At 38.2% G+C, this 15,440-nt stretch overlaps 1 pseudogene; it reads left to right on the top strand.

Annotated features, from left to right (window-relative positions):
* The first annotated feature begins 9,390 nt into the window (after positions 1-9,390).
* On the top strand, positions 9,391-10,181 carry LOC116072871 (annotated as a pseudogene).
* The last annotated feature ends 5,259 nt before the right edge of the window (positions 10,182-15,440 follow it).

Here is a 15,440-nt window from a genome sequence, read left to right as displayed (position 1 = left end):
AATCCCCATCAAAATTCCAACTCAACTCTTCACAGACTTAGAAAGAGCAATTTGCAAATTCATCTGGAACAACAAAAACCTCAGGACAGCCAACTATTCTCAACAATAAAGGAATTTCTGGTGGAATCACAATCCCTGACCTTAAGCTATACTACAGAGCAGTTGTGATAAAAACTGCATGGTATTGGTACAGTGACAGGCAGGTAGATCAATGAAATAGAATTGAAGACCCAGAAATAAACCCACACACCTATGGTCACTTGATCTTTGACAAAGGAGCGAAAACCATACAGCATTATGCTGTATGGTTTGCATTTTCAGTAGATGGTGCTGGCTCAACTGGCAGTTAGCATGTAGAAAAATGCAAATTGATCCATTTCTATCTCCTTGTACAAAGCTCAAGTCCAAGTGGATCAAGGACCTCCACATCAAACCAGATACACTGAAACTAATAGAAAAGAAAGTGGGGAAGAACCTCGAGCACATAAGCACAGGGGAAAATTTCCTGAAGAGAACGCCAATAGCTTATGCTCTAAGATCAAGAATTGACAAATGGTACCTCATAAAGCTGCAAAGCTTCTGTAAGACAAAAGACACTGTCAATAGGACAAAAGAGCAAACAACAAATTGGGAAAAGATCTTTACCAACCCTATATGTGATAGAGGGCTAATATCCAATGTATACAAAGAACTCAAGAAGTTAGATTCCACAGAACCAAATAACCCTATTAAAAAATGGGGCACAGAACTAAACAAAGAATTCTCAACTGATGAACACCAAATGGCTGAGAAGCACCTAAAGAAATGTTCAACATCCTTACTCATCAGGGAAATGCAAATCAAAACAACCCTGAGATTTCACCTCACACCAGTCAGATTGGCCAAGATTAAAAAAAAAAAAAACTCAGGTGACAGCAGATGCTGGAGAGGTTGTAGAGAAGGAGGAAGACTCCTTCATTGCTGGTGGAATTGCAAACTGGTACAACCACTCTGTAAATCAGTTTGGCGGTTCCTCTGGAAATTGGACATAGTTCTACTGGAGGACCCAGCTATACCACTCCTGGGCATATACCCAGAAGATGCTCCAACATGTAACCAGGACACATGCTCCACTATGTTCATAACAGCCTTATTTATAATAGCCAGAACCTGGAAACAACCCAGATGTCCCTCAACAGAGGAATGGATACAGAAATTGTGGTATGCTGCAGGCCAGCTGATCTGGGCCTCCCTCAACCCACAGGAGAAACAGGGTCCTTGTCTGGTCAACAAGGCGTAGGCGAAGAAATGATGGCAGAGACGACACATGAAGTACAGGTTCTGAATGTATTTATTAAAAATGGCATCAGACTTTTACAGTCATTGTAAAAGAGAAATGATAAATCTAGCAGCTCAGCAGTTAAGGTACATCTGAGGCCATCTAAACACACTGGGTCTAAAGCAGTAGATATTTCCTCTGGACTGGTGCTGCATCCCCCGGACCCAAGTGCTCTGGGCCCAGGGGACTGCAGACTGCATGAATCTGAGTCCTAATCCATCTAAGTTCTAGTGGGAGTCCTTTCTATACAAAGTGAAAAGCAGGCTTATATGGTATACAGAAAGCAGGCCAGATGACAAGAGTCATGTAGGCAGGTGACAGTCACATCAAGGTCGGTAATCTTACTGACCAAGATAACATATCTAGTTGTGAAGCAGGCAGAAGCTGGGTCTAATTTGGTATTTCTATGCTAATTCTCTGGGTCCTGCTGGAGGCAATGACTAGGAGGTTCTGACCTAACACTTCTAGCTAATGTTTTTGAGTGGAAGCCCTTCATTACTCTCTAGTATGTAAAACATTTCTAACTATTGTGAACTATCTATTGCCATAAGGAATGTGCTTGACCTCTGCTGCTAGCTCTGGGAAGGCAGATTCCTTGAGAGAAATTCCAAGCTATGGACAGCTTGGTATTAAACTAGGATAGGTTGGAAATGTTGTACTGGCCAGGAAACAATGTCCAATCTTAACCATTTATGATTCATTTCTTGGGGTACCTTTATGCCTAAATATGAGGGCGTGTTGATGATTGGAAAGACTAATCTGGAACACGTCTAAGTTAGGAGATACCAGCGACTGTCTGAATATCCAGGAGGCACAGAACTCCTTTTGGATCCTTATTGCCTCTAATCCTTAATCAGGCTTTTACCCCCGATATTTTGGATTTGACTGGAGTAGACGAGTGGGCATTGCAGTGGCACATCTACACAATGGAGTACTATTCAGCTATTAAAAACAATGAATTTATGAAATTTTTAGGGAAATGGATCTGGAGAATATCATCCTGAGTGAAGTAACCCAATCACAAAAGAACATGCATGGTATGCACTCTCTGATAAGTGGTTATTAGCCCAGAACTTCGGAATACAGGAAGAACAACCCATAAACCACAAGAAACTCAAGAAGAAGGAAGACCAAAATGTGGACATTTCATTCCTTCTTAAATGGGGGAACAAAATACCCAAGGAAGGAATTGCAGAGACTAAGGAGCAGAGACTGAAGGAAGGACAAGCCAGCCTTATATAGCTATCTCCTGAGAAGCTCTGACAGTACCTGACTAATACAGATGTAGATGCTCACAGCCATCCATTGAACTGAGTATAGGGTCCCCAATGGAGGAATTAGGAAAAGAACCAAAGGAGCTGAAGGGTTTGCAGCCCCTTAGGACAAACAACAATATGAACTATCTAGTACCCTCAGAGCTCCCAGGGATTCAACCACAAACCAAGGACTCTACATGGTGGGACTGATTGTTCTGGCAGTGTGTTTATAGTAGAGGATTGCAAAGTCAATCATCAATGGGAGAAGAGGCCCTTGGCCCTGTGAAGGTTCTATGCCCCAGTGTAGGGGAATGCCAGGGTCAATAAGTGGGAGAGGTGGGGTGGCAAGCAGGGGGAGAAGGGAGGCAACAGGGGTTTGTTCTTGTTTTTTTGGGGGGGAGGGAAAACTGGGAAAGAAGAAATCATATGACATGTAAATAAAGAAAATATTTAATAAAAATAAATAAAAAATAAAACAAAACATTAACTTTATATTATCTGCATAATGATATTCTTACTACATACATCTATTGAGGAACAATAGCTAAAATATGTCAACTGTATTTGAATTGCATCCACACTAGCATTTCTGTCTTTCTGCTTTGGGTAGAGATCTTTGGCAAACATTAAAGTAAGAAATGTTCATTTTTCTATTCCATACAGGACTAGGTTGTGGCAGGCATAACAGCTCACTGTAGCTAGAATTATGCTTGGGCTCCAAATGGCCCTTTGCCTAGCTTGAAGGAAAGATTTCCAGTCATTATAATTATGCTGATAAATGCCCTTTCCTTGGGATGGATGCTATTTCAATTGACTATTGTGGTTCTTGGAACTGCACTAGCAGTTCTTTCGCTGTGATGAGCAAGCCTAAAGCTGATGCAATATGCAGAAAATAATAGAAAGGAAAGATTAGGAAAATAGCTAGAGGGGTAGCTTAATGGTAGAGCATTGTCTGGCATGTGCACAGCCCTGGCATTGATCTCTAGCTCCTCAAGGAAAGAAAATGTTAAACAATGAAGAGGCTTGGTCCTCACTGACTTCACCAAGCTCTTGGAGCAACATAAGAATTCTGTTACATCAGAAAATTGCCTTATGGTGAGCTGAGCTCTATTCTCCATGCTCACTGAATTGTGTTCCAGTCCTAACTTGTACAATTTGTGAGTCTGGTAAAGAAAACACTTTCAACCCACATTCCATATTTGCTTTGATGTCTTCTAGACACTGCAGTGGCACACAGCACAGGGCAATAGACCCTTATCCACATTCTCAGGGCAATTAACTTTCCATGGCTTGGAAACCACATCTTTAACTTCTAGACAACATCTTAGCACCCAAGACAACCTTTCTAGCTCTCTCAGTATTTGTTTGCAGCTACTCTGCAACAGAATTGCAGTTACAATTCTGTTTCTTGATATAGACTTTTCAAAACATTAAATGAGCCTTCATGGTCAGGATGCCCTTTCTCATTCTCTTCCTATAAGTAAACCTGGCAGTCCTGCTTCAACATCTAATTTTCAGTTTGGTTGGTTTTGGTTTTGTTTGAATGTTTTTCTTTTTTTGTTTTTTCAACTTATAGTATATCAAGTAAACTAGAATTCATCCCTGGACTTAACATCATTATACTGATTCATATACAGAACATGTGCAAATACACCAATAGTAGCTGCAAACAAATACTGAGAGAACCGGGAAGGTTGTCTTGGATGCTGAAGATATTTTCCAGAAGGTAAAGCCATAAGCTTGCCTTGTGCTGAATTTGTTTATCTTATAATTGATAAATATAGCAGAAAGTGCTTGGGAGTTTTGACATCTTGTTGGTTTAATGAACACACAATTACTCTAAATCCTAGTCCTTGTTGATTACTGTGAAGAGCCATTATCAACTATAATTTATACAAAGAGAGTCAATGGCTTGGGGAGATGTGACTTATCCTACAGACATGCTGCTAATCTGACTGCTCAAGCACACATTAGGTTTCCTGTGTGAGATTTCATTCTTTTCAGTGACTGGTTAAGTGGAAATATCCAGGAAGGTTCAAACAGCCTCTTGTCCTTTCTCTACTTATGGAAAGGGTGGGGACCACATTAGTGTTATGAACTATAATAGCTACAGTTACAGTGAGGAGGCAAGATTTGCCCTGCCAGCAACTATAAGAAGGGGTCTAGAATTCCAGATTTAGGAAATAAAACACTAGAGACATTTGCTTATGACTTAGAAGTGTGACATCAAGCACAAACATTATTTAGTGTTTAATGGAAGTGTGAGTCATATTCCAAAATACCAACAAGGTGGAACATAGATAGTAAATTATGAACAGTTGAACTCAGGCTCCACCTTAGCTTTGTGTGGTTTTTGTTTCTTGTAAATTGTGATGAAAATACCACTTGAAAGTGTTTAGATAAAGCTACATGTAGAGAAGATTCTCAGAAAAGTTACAGAAATAGAAAATATCAACTATCTTATTTCCAAGGTACTCATGCTTGGCCTCCTTAGTTACAACAGCATTGCAGGTGATCAGAACAGGAAATGAAGAGCCTAGTGTAATGGCTCCTAGAGTTGCTTGAATATATTCTATGACACTTCATCTTTTGCAAAAATGTCAAAACAGTATAAATTGACATAAGTAAAATTTAGAAAAGGGACACTCTAGAAGTCTACAGCCATTGACCAAGTAGGCTCTAGAGGTTTCAACACCAAATGCTAAATGACACTGAGTGTTTCCTATAATAAGTGGAACAAGTAATGTATATTTAGCCAATCATCATGACCCAGATTAAGAAATGCATACTTGGAAAGTTTGTCTAGTGATTGAAAATAAATTTCTGCTGCCTAGCACAAACTATCCCTGTGGTACATGGCTCCGTGATGGCAGTGACCAGATAGATGCCAGGGATGATTTTCCAGTGAATCACACCTACAAGACAAAACAATGTTTCCTCCCTGGAAGGAGTATTTGAGATTTCAGTCACCATCAAAGATTTCTCAGGCATGATATTCCTATTAGCTCTCTTCTCAAATGTGGTCTCAATAAAACATACTAAACTGTAGAAAATAGCAACTGTTAAAATGTCAACAGCTAGTAGTATACTAATGAGGCTTTGTCTTCAACCCTTGTTAAAGTATGCTTCTCATATAGTCCTGTATAAAATGTGAAGGCACAGTTTCCAATTGTACTTCTTCCAGGTACTACATAATTTAGCCAAATATCTGCCATTTCCTGAATTAAGGAAAATGTGGGCCTCAGTTTGGATTTCCTTGTAGTCCCAGCAAGCTTCAAAATACTCTGGAATTCTGCCCAGTGCCACTTGCCTTTCTCTCTTGTCTTCCTGTTCATTCTTAGAAAGATTTTCATGCTATAGCAATTTTAATCCTCTGTAAATTTTCTGGTAATATGCAGGCACAATGTTATATGTCTTGCAGCAGAAACCCACTTTTCTTTAGAGACTAATGTTTGATTCACTATAAGCTTCTAGAATGGGTTGTTAACGTATAGGACCTCAAGATGCAAACTTAACAGGGTGGCATGGGTTTGGCACAGTCTACTCTGCCAAAGGGTTTCAGAACACTGGACTGAAATTGCCATGAAGTGAAAATAGTCTATTTAGGGTCAAGCCTCTGTACCCAAAGGGAACAAGCTATTCCTGGCATTCAACATACTCATTGGGTATCATCACAATTTTTCATTTCTCAGCCTAACTCTCTGAGATCACAGAGCTTCACTCTGCTCAGCCTACAGAGGAGAAAGAAAGGAAATTAGCACTGGGCAAATAACTCCACACAGAACACTTTGAAACTTGATGGGACTGTGAGGATATTCAGACTGAGACCTGGGTTTACCTTACTTTGGAGAGGGGCTAATAATATTTGACTGAATTATAAAGTATGTGGAGGAAATACATTTGGAGACTTGTGCCTTGGGCTTTTACATAATTACCATATGAAGAGCATCTTTAAGAAAGGGACTAGCAACTCATTATAGAAAGAGTTGTTAACTTTTTAATTGAGTGGATGATTGACATCTTGACAATTGCTCTTTTCCTTCCTGGTCTAGCTCATTTCCTGGCTGTGAGCTAAAGATTGCAATGTCACAGATGAAAGAAATGTGGACTGTCTGGGTATGATGGGTTAGCCTCTTATCACTAAGGTAATTCTATCTGCAGACATTGCCATGGAGTGGCTATGACAATTACTTCCCTTCACCAGGCACACTCCTTTGGCATCTGTACTGAACTGAGGCTACTTTTGCCTCTGACTTAGACTAACTTATTCCACCAATCACCAAGCTCCTTCATCAATATTATTCTATCATGGAACTCATTTTTTTTTAGAAACAGAGGTAAGGTATTGAGGTAAAGGCCAGGCAAGGAAATATTGCCATTTTTCACAATATGAATGGCAGTATGACCTTATGTAATGATAATTTGACTACTGAGGATTCATTTGCACCATCACATAGTTAGCTGTGATGGGCTGAAGTTCTTCCTTGTGCTGTGTAGTAAATTCTCTTAGACAATGTCTTACACATTGCTGCTTCTCCAACACTAAATTTAAAAACAGAAGGGAATTACGAACAGTGACTGTCCTGTTAAAATCCTAATGTGCCAGTTTGAAAGTGACAGCACATGACGAGGCAGCAGATTATACACTACAGCAGACATGTTATAATCTTGGACTTGTGATATTACAATAAAAAGATCAACACCATATAAAAAGGAGTAAATAGGTCTAATTCTTTAAAAGGGAGCTTGGAGACATTGTGAAAGAGAGTAATCTATGGTCACTGCCTTTTATTTCCTGCTAAAAGCTAATGAGAAAATATATCTCTAGTTCTCTTGAAAAGTATTTTTCATGTTAGCCTGTAAAGCAAGTGTGCTGCATCAGCCGATATGCTAGGTAAACGGTAAAAGAAAAAATAAAGTCTAATAGTAGAAATGAAATTATGTTGAGTTACATATAAAGTATTGTTTTAAGTATTAATAAGTAAGTAAATATAACTAGAGAAAACAGTTTACTTCTTTTAAATTTATTTTTATTATAAAATGTCCAGTATATATTTGAGAGTATATTAATGATTATTTTGTGTGAATCATATTCTTGGGACTTTCAAGGGTATGTGCTGGATTTGAATGGCTTAGGAAAGGGCATTTTAGCAACATTCTTCCTGCCAGCCATGAAGTTGGCCATCTTTCCCAATTCTCTTGCCTATTATAGTTTCTTCCCACAATCCTTTTTTAAAATTATAGCCGTTCCTGTGAATATTGGCTAATTTTATGTATAACAATATATATTATTTTAGGGCATCACAAATGTAATTGTTTTCTTGAGTTCTTTTTCAGAAAATTCACTGATACTATATGGAAAGGCTGCTTGTTTTTATATGGCTATATTATATTCTGCTACTTGAGTGAAAGTGGCATAGGTTCTTCTGTTGGAATTTTTAGGATATATTTAGTATAGGATTATATCATATGAAAACAGATCATTTGTGTTCTTCATTTCACTGTCTTTCTCTTGCCTATTTCTCTGACAAAGATTTAAGGCAGTATACTGAATAATAGTGTATATAGTAAACAATGTCATCTTATTCCTGACCTTGCACAAAATGCTTTTGTGTCTTATCCATTCACTATAATAATATCTCAGAGTCTATCATATGTAGCCTTTACTATATTGATGTAAATCTTTAGCCGATTTGTTTAGGGACCTTTTTTTATCATTAAGGACTGTTCTACTTTGCTGAAGGCCTATTCTACATCTATTGGGGCAGTGCATGTTTTTGTTTTTGTATATACACTATATGACCTCTATCAATTTGCCTAGAGTGATACAATGTTGCATCCCTGGAATAACTCCTTGTGATCATGATGTCTGATCATTTTTGCACTGTTGAATTCAATGAAAGCACTTTATTATGGAGGTTACTATTGTTATTATTCATTAAGGAAATTGATCTAGAGTTTCTTTTTGTATATTTAGCTGCTTTTAGTGTCAAAGTAACACTAGCGTCATAGTCTATACTAGTTTTGAAGTATTCTTTTACTTTCTGTTTTCAAGAATAGCATAAAAAATATGTACTATTCATTTGAAACTCTTTACAAGAATTCAGCACTTAATTCACCATCTGATCCTTTCCTTTGTTGAGAAATTATTTTGAATGACTATTTCAGCATTATTGTTTGCTATTGTATTATTTAAATTTTTCTCTGTTCAGTACTAGTATCTAGAAATTTATTCATTTCTAACTGATTTTTGGATAAAGTTCACTCATGTCAATACTTAACACTCTTTGTCATTAGGGAAATCCAAATCAAAATTAAACCCAGATTCTGTCTCTCCCCACTAAAAATTACCCTCTGGAAAACAGACAATAAAAAGTGCCAGCTAGAAATGCAAGAGAAAGGGATCTGTGTTTACTACTCCTAAAGCTGCTAACTAGTGATCCCACTCTGAAAGTGAGTATAGAAGTTTCTCAACATTTAAATTCCAGCTTCTATATTATAGTGATTCCACAGGCCAATCTGATGGAGGCCATTTCTCAACAGAGATTTGATCTTTCCACGTGTGACTAGGTATGTGTAAATTTGACAAATCTAACCAGTTCAGATCTACTTTTTGACAACTTTATGTATGAGCACAACCACTTTAAACACTAACCTTTCTTTTCTCATTTGTTCCAAAGACTTCATGTTAATATCAGAGTATAAAACACAGAACAGCTTTCAAATCCCCATGGTCTTAAAAAAAAGTGGAATACTTTAAAGTTTAGCATCTCTTTAAAAGTTTAAAGATTCTCTCTTTCAGTTCACAGTGTAGCCATGCTTCGTGGTTCCTAGAAACACCTGAAGGACGTAGCTGCTCCAAAACATTGGATGCTGAATAACTTGACTGGCACGTTTGCTCCTTGTCCATCCACTGGTCCTCACAAGCTGAGGGAATGCCTGCCTCTGATAACTTTCCTAAGGAACAGACTTAAGTATGCCCTGACTGGACGTGAAGTAAAAAAGACTTGCATGCAGCGATTCATTAAGATTTATGGGAAAGTCAGGACCGATATAACCTACCCTGCTGGGTTTATGGATGTCATCAGCATTGACAAGACTGGAGAGAACTTCCGTCTGATCTATGACACCAAGGGTCACTTTGCTGTTTATCGTATTACACCCGGGGAGGACAAGTACAAGTTGTGCAAAGTGAGAAAGATCTTTGTGGGCACAAAAGAACCTCACATCTGGTGGCCCATGATGCTTGTACTATTCGGTACCCTGATCTCCTTATCAAGGTGAATGACACCATTCAGATTGATTTGGAGACAGGCAAAATAACCGACTTCATCAAGTTCAATACCAGGAACCTGTGCATGGTGACTGGAGGTGCTAACTTGGGAAGAATTGGTGTGATCACCAGCAGAGAGAGACAGCCCGGCTCTTTTGGCGTGGTTCATGTGAAAGACGCCAATGGCAACAGCTTTGCCACTCGGCTTTCCAACATTTTTGCTATTGGCAAGGGCAACAAACCATGGATCTCTCTTCTCCAAGGAACAGGAATCTGCCTTACCATTGCTGAAGAGAGAGACAAGATGCTAGTGGCCAAGCAGAGCAGTGGGTGAAATGGTCGCTAGGAGAGATGCTGGATAAATGTTTGTACAAACCTTTCTAGGAAACATGCTAGATTAAACAGCATGATGAAACTAAAAAATAAACATAAATAAACAAATAAATAAATAAATTCAAAGATTCTCAACTGCAGGATCCTATGAAATAATATATATAGTAACAGAATATATATGTACTTCTTATTTTGGGAGGGGAGAGCAAGAACATGGCTATAATCAGATAAAAATAAAGTACAAGTCTATAACTGTAGTTCAGATTCTGTTCCTTGGTGTCTGACATTTAAAACTCACAGTCTTCTGGGTCCTCAGGCTCTACCATCTTCAGGACTTCTAGTTTGCTCTACAGGATCAAACTTGCTCCACTCTTCTTTGCCCCTTCCCTTATCTGTTATCTCACATTTCTGGTGTCTCCAAAGTGCAGAGCCTCTGCCACAACTGACATTACATCTCCATCAAGGGACTCTCCCAGCCTCTAAAGGCCTCTGACCCTGCCACATGGTGACAAGGGTTAGTTTTGTTCCACGACCTTCTCAATCCTGGAGTCTTCGCTGTAGCTTAGGCTGCACTTTAACTGATACCCTCCTTTGGCCTCTCATACTGCCCAGGCTCAGCTGCTCTCTATAACTCCTCAGGCCTTAGAAACCAGGAACTTTGTGTGTAAAAGCAGTGTAGACATTGCCAAGTTCAGCTTCCAGCTTTAAATGTATCCTTGGCCCCATTTAGACCACAGTTTCTGTATGCTGACCCTTAGAAAATACTTCCCAGAAGGTTTTACTTTAATGGTGTTGGTCTCTTATTATTCATAGCTTTTTAGTCTGAGCTAATTAACAAAATTGTCCCATTTCAACAAAAATTTCAATTTAATGATACTGGTCTCTTATTAACTATGGGTGATTCTCCAGCCCTGGTTGATCATAAACCAGAGATTCCTGGTTCACAATATGCATGAACAGTTTATAGAGTCTTTGAGGAACTCTTGCCCTTTCTTGAGAAACTTAATTATCTAGGCCTCCATCATGAGCATTTGCCTTAGAGTTCTTATCTTCCAAGATTACATAGAACAGCTCATTCGACTTCTGACAATGGTTTCTTAGCTCAAATCTCTGAATTCTTTCTGAAATGCTTTCCAGTCACACAGTCAGGTCCATCCCAGTCACACAGTCAGGTCCATCACAATAAGAGTCAATTCCTGATACTAATTTTTGTCCCATTTTGGTTTTTGTTGAAGTGTATACATCATAACAAAAGACACTTGGGGGAAGGAAGGATTCATTTCACTTCACAGAATATACTCCATCCTTAAGGGAAGGCAGGATAGGAACTTTAGAGAAGAACCTGGAGGCAGGAAATGAAGCAGAAGCCACAGAGAAATGAAGGAAGACTGCATACTTACTGGCTTGCTTCAAGTTTCACTTTCAATATTTCTTACATAACTTAGGGCCATCTGCCCAGAGATGGCAACACCTCCAGAGAAATATGTCCTCCCACATCGACTGTCAGTTAGAAAATGATGCAGAGACATGCCTGCAGGCCAATCCGACGGAGGCCACTCCTCAGATGAGGTTAGCTCTTCCCAGGTATCACTAGTTTTTGTAGTTGACAGGGTGTAAATAGCACTGTTTAGTTTTTGAGGAAAGCCAAGCAAGCCATGTATTTTTCACTTCAAAATGCCATCTGCACACAAAAATACTATTTCCTAAAAAAAGAATTTAATCTGCATTTAAATTTATCTCAATGAGGAAAAAGCTCACTTGGGTGTAAAAATACTCTACTAATATTTTGAAAGTATTTTTCAGGCATTTAATATCTTTTTCTTAGAATAACACATCAAAATATCTATCTACCATGAAAGAATAAGAAGGAGCAGGAACAGCCTTTGTTGGGAAAGATTTTGCAATTAGGTGCCTCATGAGACTTTTACGTGTGTTACTGTTTCTAAACACTGGGAAGGAAGATTGTAGATTTACATCTTTCTTTGCAAGGAAGCAATTCATGACTAACATGTTGTTTTCTCCTTTTGTTGGAAGTTTGAGTCATAATTTTGATTACTTGTTCCATTACTTTTTTGATGGAATTGTTAAAAGATTACAGAGCTTCAGTTTTGCCAAGACTGGTTGCAGAGAGATGTGAACACATTTAGCACAGTGCAGAACCCCAGGCTTCAGTTGGCCACAGTGGTATGGATTTCTTGTCATTGTTGTATTTTTTGAGACAGGGTCTCTTTATGTAGTCCTGGATGTCCTAGAGCTTTCTATGTACACCAAGATGGCCTCAAAGTCATAGAGATCACCCTGTCCTTTCCTCTTGAGTGCTGGAATTAAAAACACATGCCACCAAACCCAGCCAATAACATGTTTTATGCAATATGTGTTTTACCAGAACTTAACAGACTTATGACACAATATGTGAAATATTAAATATATTTCAAATATATTCATATTTAATAATGGATTATTATACAGAATATGTAAGAAGTAGAGCACCATAAGCAAAATTGACCCAAGCTAAAAGTTAATGAATGGCAAGAATAAGAGAGTGTACCAATAAGTACAGACCTGAGGAGATATATGCAATAGTAGGATTATAGTTTTAAGGCCAGTGTGGGCAACATAGTAAGACTCTTATCTCTTGTATGAGCAAAACAGCCAAATGACCTGAATAGACATTTCTCAACAAAACATACAGAAGGCTAAATGTAAAACTACCAGCATCATTAATCATCAGGAAAGAAACAAGTCAAAAGAGAACAAGATAACATTCATGTGTGTCAGAATAGTTATTATCAAAAAGATGGAGAAGAATAAATGCTGGCAAGGAAAAAGAGACTCTAGCACACTGCTGGTAGGAATGTAAATTAGCACAGTGACTGTGGGAAGTAACAGCAGCTTTCTCAAATTTGCCAGAACTACAATTGTCATGTGATCCTGCAATGCCACAAATAACTACCATATAAAAGAAATGTCAAAGAGGTACTTGCCCTTCCATACCCACTGCAGTACAAGAACAAGGACATGGGATCAACCTATGTGTCCATTTACAGATGACTGGATTAAGCAAACATGTTATCTATTCACGATGGAATGTTAGCCATACATGAAGCTTTGTCATTTGTACCAACATGGGTGAAACTGGAGGACGTTATCTTAGGTGGAATTTGTATTGTACAACATTGAAACCTTCCTCCAGGAGGAGTGTGAGGCTCATGAGATTCGGGGAGTAAATAAAAAGCCACAAATCTGGAAAAAAAGAAACTTATAAGATTCCTGGAATCCCTTCCTCAGAAGCATAAAAAGAAACACTACACTTTAAAGCAGAAACTGCCCAGCTTAATTGCAAAGAGGTTTTTCATGTTCCAGTTTGTCTCAACACTATAGGCTACTTTCCATGCATTGCTTGGAAGTAGGGTTTTGCTGTTGTTGCTTTTATTTTTATTTTTATCATTGTGATTACAAATAGTTGGCTCACATTCTAACTTTATTTTTATTTTCACTTATTACTTATGTCCATTGTAAAATGAGAACACATTTTTAGGATTTCTCTTCTATATTTATGAGTGGATTTTAAAGGCAGAGTTTTAACTAACTTTGATTGATTTTTCTGTGAAAGCTCAAGACGTTTCTATGTCTATGTTTAGTAGATAGTGCTAGATATCAAAACAATTCAATCAGGTTGATTGATAATTCTGTTCACGTCAAATGTATCCACATTGATTTCTCCCTATTTATCTATCTATCACTAAAAGGTGCGTTATGCAGTCTCCCACTCTGGCAGTGAATCTGTGTGCTATTTTTTTCCTGTGCAAATCTATCGCTTAGGGTCTGTTGTTGGACAGACAAATGTTAGGGGCCAGAGTGCTTTGTTGGATGATTGATTTTTTTGATCATTGTGGAATGTCACTTCTTAGGTTTTTGGTGATTTTACTTGTTCTGAATTCTTCCTTGTCTTAAATAATTATAGACACATTACTTTTAACTGTTGGCCTCCCTCTCTGTCTTCTTTCCTTTCATGTTCTCTTGATTTTTTGTTTGTTTGATTTGTAGCCCAAGAAGGTTCTGAACTTACCATGTTGCCCATGCTGGACTGTACTTGTAGTACTTCTGTCTTGGCCTCTCCATCAAGTGCTGGGCTGTCCCAGGATGACAGGCTCTCTTTGGGGAAGGATCTGCTGACATGTCAAGCACACTCGTCCTTTCAATGTCTTTGTCTAGCTTATTGTAGTCCTTAAGTATATGTTCCAGTCTTTTCATGATTCCATTTCTAGTCTTTCCTTTGCATTCTTTCTTGGTTTACATCTCTTTTAGTTTGCCTCTTCCTTTCTCTGCTAGTGGCAAGCAGATATCTGCTCTGTTTCTTAGATGTTTCTCTGGATTCTTAGGTAACATTTGTCCTACAACTTTAGTCCTGTGATGACTCCTGATAATTTTTAGGATTTAGTTTTGTCTTTGGCTATCAAAGTCAGATCTGGAACCTAGAAGTTTCCTGAAGAATTTTTTAAATAGGGCTATTCTGGGTTTTTTATATTCTTTGTTTTTATAATGGGTAGAAATGTTTGACCAGAGAAAACATCTAAGTTATTTCTGTTTTTAAGAACTCCTATGAAAGATCAAAGAAGAAAGCACACCCAGATTCTAAGGAACAAGTACAGCCAAATGGACGATGTCTACCCCAGGGACACTGCCCTAAAAACTGTTTGCCCAGCTCCTGAGGAAAGTGAGCAAATCTGAGCACCACAAAAAGAGTTTTTAAAAACTTTATATGAAGTTAGAACTAAGATCCTATTTTGATATTTATTAAATAAAACATATAATATATATTTCTGACCCAGATGAGGGAGAGAAATCCTCCTTCCCATACCTTAAGTCTCATAAAATCAAATCCAGAGTCTGTTGAATCTGCCTTTTCGATTCAGATACTTCCTATATTTCCTCTTCTGAGACACATTTTGGCATAGGTATTTACAGAGCATCTACCTTTCTCACTTTTGTGGAGTTGAAAAGAGCCAAATGACATTAATTAATTAATTAATTTTTCTTCCTTCACTTTATCCCCAGAATTTTCTTCTGAGGGATTTTATTCTTTAATTCTTTAGTTTACTTATCTTTTTTGTTATTTTTGTTTGTTTGCTTGTTTTTGTTTTTCAAGATAGGGTTTCCCTGTGTAGCCCTGGCTGTCCTGGAACTCACTTTGTAGACCGGGCTGGCCTCGAACTCAGAAATCTGCCTGCCTTTGCCTCCCAAGTGCTGGGATTAAAGG

Source organism: Mastomys coucha, unplaced genomic scaffold, assembly GCF_008632895.1.
Source record: "Mastomys coucha isolate ucsf_1 unplaced genomic scaffold, UCSF_Mcou_1 pScaffold23, whole genome shotgun sequence".
In the NCBI taxonomy this organism is placed as follows: domain Eukaryota; kingdom Metazoa; phylum Chordata; class Mammalia; order Rodentia; family Muridae; genus Mastomys; species Mastomys coucha.
Note: the sequence above shows the minus strand (reverse complement) of the source record. Positions and strands in the feature narration are given on the sequence as shown.